Here is a 10,640-nt window from a genome sequence, read left to right on the forward strand (position 1 = left end):
GCTAAAAACTATAAAACATTGATAAAGGAAATTGAAAATGATTCAAAGAAATGGAAAGATATCCCATGCTCTTGGATTGGAAAAATTAATATTGTTAAAATGGCCATACTACCCAAAGCAATCTACAGATTTAATGTGATCCCTATCAAAATACCCGTGACATTGTTTTCACAGAACGAGAACAAATAATCCTAAAATTTATATGGAACTACAAAATACCTAGAATTGCCAAAGCCATCGTGAGGAATAAGAACAAAGCTGGAGGCATAACCCTCCCAAGACTTCAGACAATACTACAAAGCTACAGTAGTCAAAACAGCATGGTACTGGCACAAAAACAGACATTCAGATCAATGGAATAGAATAGAGAGGTAAACCAGAAGTAAACCCACACACCTACGGTCAAAGAATCTATGACAAAGGAGGCAAGAATATACAACAAAGAAAAGACAGTCACTTCAGCAAGTGCTGTTGGGAAAGGTGGACAGCTACATGTAAATCAATGAAATTAGAACATTTCCTCACACTATGTACAAAAATAAAATGATTTAAAGACCTAAATATGAAACGTGACGCCATAAAACTCCTAGAAGAGAACATAGGCAAAACATTCTCAGACATAAATTTTTTTTAAAACATTTTTATTGGAGTATAATTGCTTTACATTGTTGTGTTAGTTGCTGCTGTATAACAAAATGAATCTGCTATACATACACATATATCCCCATATCCCTTCCCTCTTGTGTCTCAGACATAAATTGTAGCAATATTTTCTTAGATCAGTCTCCTAAGGCAAAAGAAATAAAAGTAAAAATAAACAAATGGGACCTAACCAAACTAGAAAGCTTTTGCATAGTAAAGAAAACTATGAATAAAACAAAAAGACAACTTATGGAATGGGAGAAAAATATTGGCAAATGATGCAACCAACGAGGGGTTAATATCCAAAATATTGAAACAGCACATGGAGCTCAATATAAAAAAAACAAACAACCCAATCAAAAAATGGGCAGAAGACCTAAATAGACATTTCTCCAAAGAAGACATACAGATGGCCAAGAGGTACATGAAAATATGCTCAATATTGCTATTTATTAGAGAAATGCAAATAAAAACCAAAATGAGGTATCATTTCACACTGGTCAGAATGCCTATCAGCAAATAGTCTACAAATAATAAATTCTGGAGAGCGTGTGGAGAAAAAGAACCCTCCTACACTATTGATGGGAATGTAAATTGGTGCAGCCACTATGGAAAACAGTATAGAGGTTCCTTTAAAAATTAAAAATAGAACTACCATATAATCCAGAAATCCCACTCCTGGGCATATATCCTGAAAAGATGAAAACTCTAGTCCCAAAATATACATGCACCCAAAGGTTCATAGCAACACTATTTACAATAACCAAGACATGGAATCAACCCAAGTGCCATCAACAAATGATTGGTTTAAGAAAAAGTAGTGTATATATACAATGGAATATTGCTCAGCCATAAGAAAGAACGAAATAATGCCATTTGCAACAATATGGATGGACCTAGAGCATATCATAATAACTGAAGTAAGTCAGACAAAGATAAATATTCTATCACTTATATGTGTACTCTAAAAAATAATATAAATGAATCTATATACAAAAAGCAGAAACAGACTCACAGACATAGAAAACAAACTTACAGAAGATGGTTCTTTGGGACACAAGTCCACCATCTTACTGGTCTGCTGGCTTTCTGAATAGCTGCTATTCCTCATCCCAACAACTCGTCTTTCGATTTATTGGCCTATTGTGCTGTAAGCAGTACAAGCTTGGACTTGGAAACAAATTTTGGCAAGCCAGACAGGGGCCTTGCTGCTTGTGGCCAGCTGCCCCACACCCACCCCTTGTTGGGGGATTTTTGGGTAAGGCCATAGCAGCTGCCAAGACCACTTGTCCTGAGGATCTGCCCTTCAAAATTCCCCAAAGTGGCATTGGTTGCCTTAGTGCTTGGTAGTTGGAGCAAGGAATTGACATTTGGGAGATGACAGGTTTCATATAGTAGGATTCTACCTGCTCATCCCAAAGAATCAGTGCTCCTGAAGTGTTCAGCTGAAGAGGAGAAGACCCTGAACACAGTGACCAGAGAGTTGGGAAACCAAAATTGGGTACCAAAATTAAGGTACCTGCCAAGATGTTCCACGTACAAGGCCCACAACTGCTGCAGATGTTAGAGAAATCCTTGAGGAAGAGCCTCCCTGTGTCCTTAAAGGTTTATGGGACTGTCCATATGGACCAGGGAAACCCCTTCAAGCTAAAGGCCCTGGTGGACAAGTGGCCTGATTTTAATACTATGGTTATCCACCCTCAGGAGTAGGAAATGGCAGATGACTTTGATCATTACACCAACACCTACCAAATCTATTCTAAGGATCTCAACAACTGTCAAGAATCCCTTAGCACATCAGAGGTCATCAATTGGAAACACTTTGCAGATCCAAAGTTCACAGTCCAGTCTGGATGAGGTGATACAGAATCTTGTAACCACTAAATTTGTTAAGGTCAAGCAAACACAATGCATTCTGTATGTGATGCCTGAGACAGTGAGGAAACTGCTTCCTTCCCTGCCAGAGACAAAGAACTTACCTCTTGGCTATGGCAGACCCAAAGCCATTGACCAAGAGATGTTTAAACTCTCATCCCTGGATCCTACTTACGCTGCCTTGGTGAATAAATTATGGCATTTCGGTGGCAATGAGAGTAGCCAGAGATTCATCAAGCGCTGTATCCAGACCTTCCCCAACTTCTGCGTGCTGGGGCCTGAGGGGACCCCTGTGTCCTGGTCCCTGATGGATCATACAGGAGAGGTGTGGATGGGGGCCATCCTGCCTGAGTACTGGGGCCATGGTCTTGTCTCCCATCTGTTGTTTGTCTACATCCAGGCTCTGGACAAACTTGGCATTCCCCTATATGACCATACAGACAGAGCCAACAAAATCATACAGAAAATTAGGCACAATCTGCATCATATCCCCATGCCCTATGACTGGAACCAGTGGAACTGTGTGTCTCTGTGAAGCAGCCACGAACCCAAGACAGTGTTGGGTGGGCTGGTCACATGGCAAGAGATGCAGAGGGGTGGGCAGAAAGAAAGAATAAATTGTAATCAGCAGTAAATCAGTGTGTGCTGTTTGGACTCTGGGGAAGCAGTGTGAATGGTCAACAGAACCACGAGTGTGGTTCACAAACCACTCATGAACTTCCCTTTGGGTCCAGCAGACCTTCCTATTTCCTCCACATTCCAACCCTGGCAACCACCATTCTATTCTGTGTTTCTATGAGTTAGACTTTTGTTTGGTAAGATCCCACATATAAGTGACATCATGCAGTATTTCTGTTCGTCTAGTTGATTTTATTGGTTCACAATTTTCTTTTAATGCATATGGCTAGTAAGGAAAGTATCCATAATCAGTAAAGAATAAATGCAACCCACTATTCTAATGGTGTCATTATTCTTTCCAGCACCATCATATTTATCTCTATTTAGAGTGTGTACATGGAATGTAGAGAGGAGAATTTAAGTAGCTTGTCATATCACAATAGCAGGACAACTTAACATCTTGTTACCCAGAAACAATACACATGTAAAAATAAAATTGTTATTTAAAAATAACTTAAAATGTATGTGGTAGAGATACTTTAAATTTAAGGTAAATCAGGGAAAATCTATAAAATTGGATCTAATTTGTGGGATTTTATCACACATAACATTTGTATATACTGTGAACTAGGTTAAATCTGTAAATATTGAATATGACTTTTTTTTTTCTAAATTGACAAGATAAAAAAATGTGGCATGTTATCAACTTGTTTCAAGTTGCAGGATGAACATGAATTATTTGTATCAAGACAAGACTACTCTGGGTAGAAAAAGATAATTCAAATGTAATGTTCTTTTGTGTTTAAGGAGGAGTTTTATAATTAATATCAGCCATTATTCTTATACCAAGCTGTAGGGTAATTTATACTATTTAATAAAGGATATTACATATTGAAAAAAAGAAAAAGAAAACAAACTTATGGTTACCAAAGTGGAAAGGAAGTGGGGAGGGATAAATTAGGAGTATGGGATTAACAGATAAAAACTACTATACATAAAAGAGATAAGCAACAAGAATTTATTGTATAGTACAGGGAGCTATATTCATATCTTGTAATAGCCTATAATGGAAAATAATCTGAGAAATATATATGTAACTGAATTACTTTGATGTACACCTGAAACTAACACAATATTGTGAATCAATGATACTTCAATAAAAACAACTTCAGTAAAAAGACAGTAATCGAGGAAATGAGGAATAAAAAAGGTTATATGACATACAAAAAATAAATAGCAAAATGGCAGAGTAAATCCCTTCTTATCAGTGATTACTTTAAATGTAAATGGCTTAAACTTTCCAATCAAAAGGCATTGAATGGCAGAATTGGTTTTTTAAAAAAACCTTAGTGATCCAATTGTATGATGTCTACAAGAGACTCACTTTAGATATAAAGACACAAATAGGTTGAAGGTGAAAGGGTTGAAAAATATATTCCATGAAAATACTAACCAAAAGAGGGCTAAGGTGGCTATACTAAATCAAACAAATTAGACCCTAAATCAAAAACTGTTACAGAGACAAAGACAATATAGATTGATAAAAGGATCAATTCACCAAGAAGATATAACAATTTTAACATATATTCACCAAACATCAGAGCCCCCAAATACATGAAGCAAACATTATAGATTTGAAGGGAGAAATAGAAATTCCTATAATAATAATATATATATATGACTTCAATATACCACTTTAAATATGGTAAAACAACCAAACAGAAGATCAATAATGAAATAGAGAACTTGAACAAAACCATAAACTAATTAGACCTAACAAATACACAGAACACCAAAGAACAGCAGAATACATATTTTTCAAAAATGCACATGGAACATTCTCCAAGATAGACCATATGTTCGGCCACAACACGTCTCAATAAATTTTAAAAGGTTGCAATTATAAAAAATATTTTTCTATCACAATGGTTAGAAATCAGTATCAGAAGGAAAACTGGATTCACAAATATGAGGAAATTAAACAACACAGTCTTAAAAACCAATGGGTCAAAGGGGAAATTAAAAGCAAAATTAGAAAATACACCAAGATTATTGAAAATGAAAACACAAAATACCAGAACCTATGGGATACAGTAAAAGCAGTGGTAAGAAGAGAATTTACAGTTGTAAATGCATACATTAAAAAGGAAGGAAACATCTCAAATCAATAACCTACATTTTCACCATAAGGAAAAGAAAAGCAAATTAAACCCAAAACTGGCAGAGGGAACTGACATATTACTAACATTAGAAATAAAAGCAATGACAATACTAAAGATGTTACAGAAATAAAAAGAATACTATAAACATTTGTACACCAACATATTGTTTAACCTAAACGAAATAGACGAATTCCTAGAAACACACAATCCACCAAAATTGAATCATGAATAAATAAAAAATCTGAATAAATCTATAACTAGTAAAGAAAGAGAATCAGTAGTCCAAAACCTCAAGGACAAAGAAAAGTCCAGGACTAAATGGCTTAACTGGTAAATACTACCAAACATTTCAAGAAGAATTAACACCAATCATTTTCAAACTTTCCAAAATATTGAAGGGGAGGGAATAATTCCCAACTCTTTCTTTGAAGCCTGTATCACCCTGACACTAACACCAGACAAGAAAACTACAGACCAATATCCCTTATGAATGTTGATGCAAAAACCTTCAATAAAACACTAGCCAATTGAATTCAGCAGCATATTGAAAAGTAAGTATCATGACCAAATGATTTTTTCCCCAGAATGTAATAATGCTTCAACATGTGAAAATTCATTTCATAAAATCAATTACTAGAATGAAGGGAAAAACTAACAAATCAACAACAACAAAAAAACCAAACACGATCATCTCAACTGATGCAGAAAAAATATTTGACAAAAGTCAATACCCTTTCTTAATAAAACGCACTCCCAATAAACCAGGAATAGAAGGCAACTTCCTCAATATGATAAAGGCCATATATGAAAAATCCATAGCTAACATCGTACTCAGTGGTCAAAGTTTGAAAGCTTTTCCCCCCAAATAGGAACAAAATAAGGATTCCCACTTTCTCCATTTCTATTCACATAGTCATGGAAGTCCTCACAAGAGCAAATAGGCAAGAAGAATAAATAAAAGGCATCCAAATTGAAAAGGGAGGAATAAAATTATCTTTGTTTGCAGATGACATGACCTTATATTCCAAATGTACACGAAAAGATTCCACATAACACACACAAAAAACTGTCAAAGCTAATAAATGAATTAGCAATTCAGCAAAAAACCCCACCAAAAACCAATTTTGCGGGATACAAAAATCAACATACAAAATTCACTTACACTTCTATACACTAACAATGAAAAATCCAGAAGGAAATTAAGAAATTTCTATTTACAGTAGCAAAAAAAAGTATAAAATACTTAGGAATAAACTTAACAAAGGGGGTGCGAGACCTGTACATTGAAAACTACATAACATTGCTGAAAGAAATTAGACACCAATAAAGGGAAATGTATTTCATGTTCATAGATTGGAATACTCAATACTGCTAAGATGACAATGCTACCTAAAATGATCCACAGATTCAATGCAATCCCTATCAAAATCCCAATGACATATTTTTTGCAGAAATAGAGAAACCCATCTTAAAATTCAAATGGAGTCTCAAGGAGCAACAAGTAGCCAAAACAATCTTGGAAAAGAAGAACAAAGTAGGAAGTCTCACATTCCCTGATTTCAAAACTTATTACAAATCTATAGTAATCAAAACAGTTTGTTACTGGCATAAAGACAGATATATAGACCAATGGGATAGAATAGAGAGCCCAGAAATAAACTCTCATGTATATGATCAAATGATTTTTGACAAGGGTGGCAATAAAGGACAGTCTATTCAACAAATGGTATTGGGAAGCTGAATATCCACGTGTGAAAGAATGAAGTTGGAACCTTCCCTTACATCATATACAAAGATTAACTCAACACAGATCAAAGACCTAAATGTAGGAGTTAAAAACTATAAAAAATTTTAGAAAAAAAACATAGGGGAAAAGCTGCATGACATTGGATTTGGCAATGATTCCTTGCATATGACACCAACAGCACGGGTAACAAAAATAGATAAACTGGACTTTTGTCAAAATTAAAAATTTTTGCATCATGGTCTCTTATCAACAGAGTGAAAGAAACCCATAATGGGAGAAAACATTTGCAAATCATACAGCTCACAAAGTATTAACTTCCAGAATACATAAAGAACTCACACAATTCAACAACAAAATCAGCAAATCCACTTAAAAATGGGTAAAATAACTTGAATAGACATTTCTCCAAAAAGTCATAGGGTGGCCAATTAGCACCTTAAAAAAGGTGCAACACCAGTAGCCATTAGGGAAAGGCAAATAAAAACCACAATGATATACTACTTCATATCCAGCAGGAGGGCTATTATTAAAAAAAAGAGAACATAGTGAGTGTTTGCAAGGTTGTGGAGAAATTGGAACATTTCTGCATTGCTGGTAGAAACATAAAATGCTGCAGCTGCTATGGAAAATAGTATGACTGTTACTCTGAAAATTAAACATAGAATTACCATAACCGTAAGATCCAGCAATTCCACTTCTGGGTATATATCTGAAAGAATTGAAAGCAGGGACTCAAACAGATATTTGTACATCTGTATCATAGCAGCATTATTCACAATAGTCATAAAAGAGAAGAAACTCAAGTGTCCCTCAATGGATAAACAAAACCTGGTATACTCAGCCTTAAAAAGCAAGGAAATTCTGATACATGTTATAACATGGATGAACCTTAAAGACATTATGCTATGTTAAATAAGCCAGCCAGAAGAGGGCAAATACTGTATGGTTCCACTTATATGAAACACACAGAGTAGAAAATTTCATAGAGATAAAAATAGAATGGTTGTTTTCAGGGGCTTGGGTGAGGGGGAAATGGGGAGTTATTATTTAATGGGTACAGAGTTTCAGTATGGGAAGATGAAAAACATTTTGTAGATGGATGATGGTGATGGTTGCACCAGTTGCACCATAATGTGAGTGCATGTAATGCCACTGAATTGTACACTTAAAATTGTTAGAACTGTAAGTTTTATGTTATGTATATTTTATCATAATAAAAAAGAAAAACAAGTAAAATCATGGGGAAAGGTACACCATGTTAACACTAATCAAAAGAAAACTAAAGTATCTATCTTAATTTCAGGCAAAGTTGATCACAGAGCTAGGAAAATTTATCAGGAATTTAGAGGATGTTACATAATGATCAAGAGGTAAATTCTTCAAGAAGACATAATAATCATTAATGTGCATGCACCTAAAAACAGGGTCAAAATATATGAGGCAAAAAAAAAAAAAAAAGAAAGAAGAACAGGAGAAAGACAAATTCATTATTCTTGCTGGAGACTTAAAAACCCCTCTATTAGTAATTGAAGATCCAATAGGTAGTATGGATACAATTGAACTGAAGAGCACCATCAATCATCAATCTGCTCATAGGTATGGATTGCATCATCCCCCAACAGAAATCAAGTTCTTCTCAAGCCTACATGGAACATTCATCAAGGTAGATATTAAGTATGGGTCATAAAACACATCTTAACAATTTAAAAATGGGAATCATACAAAGTATGCTCTCAGACCACAATAACAAGTCAATAACAAAAAGTTAGCTGAAAAAGGTCAAAATATTTGGAGAGTAAACAGCACACTTCTAAACAATACATGAGTCAAAAAAAGTCTCAAGAAATAAAGTATTTTGAACAAAATGAAAATACAACTTAGAATTTGTGGGGTGCAGCAAAAGCAGTGCTTAGAGGGAAATTTATAGCATCAAATGTACATATTAGAAAAGAAGAAATATATAAAATCAATAATCTAGCTATGAAACTAGATAAAGAGCAAATGAACTTCAAAGTACGTAGAAAAAAAAGAAATAATAAAAACGAGAGTAGAAGTTAAAGAAACTGAAATAGGAAAACAACACAAAAAATCAAAGAAATCAAAACCTGGTTCTTTGAAAAGATAATAAAATTAACAATCCTCTAGCCAGGCTAACCAAGAATAAAAGAAAACACAAATTACTATTATCAGAAATGAAAGACAGGCTATCGCTACTGATCTCATGGACATTAAAAGAATAATAAAGGAACAGTATGAACAACTGTGTTCCCATAAATTTCATAACTTAGAGAAAATGGACTAATTGCTTGAAATACACAAGGTTAATGGACATACAGCAAAACTCACACAAGAAGAAATAATCTGAATAGATCTACATTTATTATAGGAATTAAGTCAATAATTAATAGTCTTCTGAAACAGAAAGCACCAGGCCCACATGGGTTCACTGGTGAATTCTACAAAACGTTTAGGGAACAAATGATAAAAATTCTCTACAATTTCTCCAGGAAAATAAAAGCAGAGGGAACACTTCCTAACTCATTATACCAGGATTAACCTAATACTGAAACCAGACAAAAAAGACATTACAAGAAAAGAAAATTACAGATATCTCTCACAACATAAATGCAAAATCCTCAACAAAATATTAATAACTCAAATCTGTAAAAAGAATTACATACTATGACCAAATGTGACCAAGGTACGCACAGCTGGTTCAACATTCTAAATGTAATCCAGTAATGCAATCAGTTACATCAACACGTTAAAGAAGAGAGATAATATGGTCACATCAATAGATTCAGAAGAAGCATTTGATAAAACCCAACACAGTTCATGAAAAAAATTACTCTCAGCAAACTAGAATTAGAGGATAAACTTCCTCTTTATCTTCCTTTTGTAGATAAAGAACATCTACCAAAAAATCTATAGCTAATGTCATACTTAGTAGTCAGAAACAGATGCTTTCCCTCAAAGGAACTGGAAAAAGCCAAGGATGTTTCCTCTCATCACTCCAATTCAACATTGTACTAGAAATTCCAGCTAATGTAATAAGACAAGAAAAGAAAAGAAAAGATTGGGTATACAGATTGGGAAGGAAGACATAAAACTGTCTTTGCCCACAGATGACATGATTGTCTATGTAGAAAATCTCAAAGAATTAGTAATAATAATAATAATAATAATAATAATCCCCTAGAAATAATAAGCAATTATAGCAAGGTTTCAGGATACAAAGTAAATATATAAAAGTCAATTGCTTTCCTATATACCAGCAATAAGCAATTGGAATTTGTATTAAAAACACAGATGCCACTTACACAAGCATCTAATTAATTATCTAAATGAGATATTTAGGTATACATCTAACAAAATATAAATAAGATTTATATCAGGGAAATTGCACAACTCTGATAAAAGAAATCATAAATAAATGGAGAGATAGTCCATGTTTATGGGTAGGAAGACCCATTATTGTTACAATTAAGTTCTTCCAACTTGATATATAGATTCAATGCAATTCCAGTAAAAATTCCAGTAAGTTACTTTGTGGACTGATTCTAAGCTGTGTCTGATTCTAAACTTAATGTTGAATG

General features: G+C 34.2%; 1 pseudogene; it reads left to right on the top strand.

Annotated features, from left to right (window-relative positions):
- The first annotated feature begins 2,152 nt into the window (after nt 1–2,152).
- LOC137764973 (glycine N-phenylacetyltransferase pseudogene) lies at nt 2,153–3,052 on the top strand (annotated as a pseudogene).
- Nucleotides 3,053–10,640: the final 7,588 nt, after the last annotated feature.

The sequence above is a fragment of the Eschrichtius robustus genome, chromosome 5 (genome assembly GCF_028021215.1).
Source record: "Eschrichtius robustus isolate mEscRob2 chromosome 5, mEscRob2.pri, whole genome shotgun sequence".
Taxonomy (NCBI): domain Eukaryota; kingdom Metazoa; phylum Chordata; class Mammalia; order Artiodactyla; family Eschrichtiidae; genus Eschrichtius; species Eschrichtius robustus.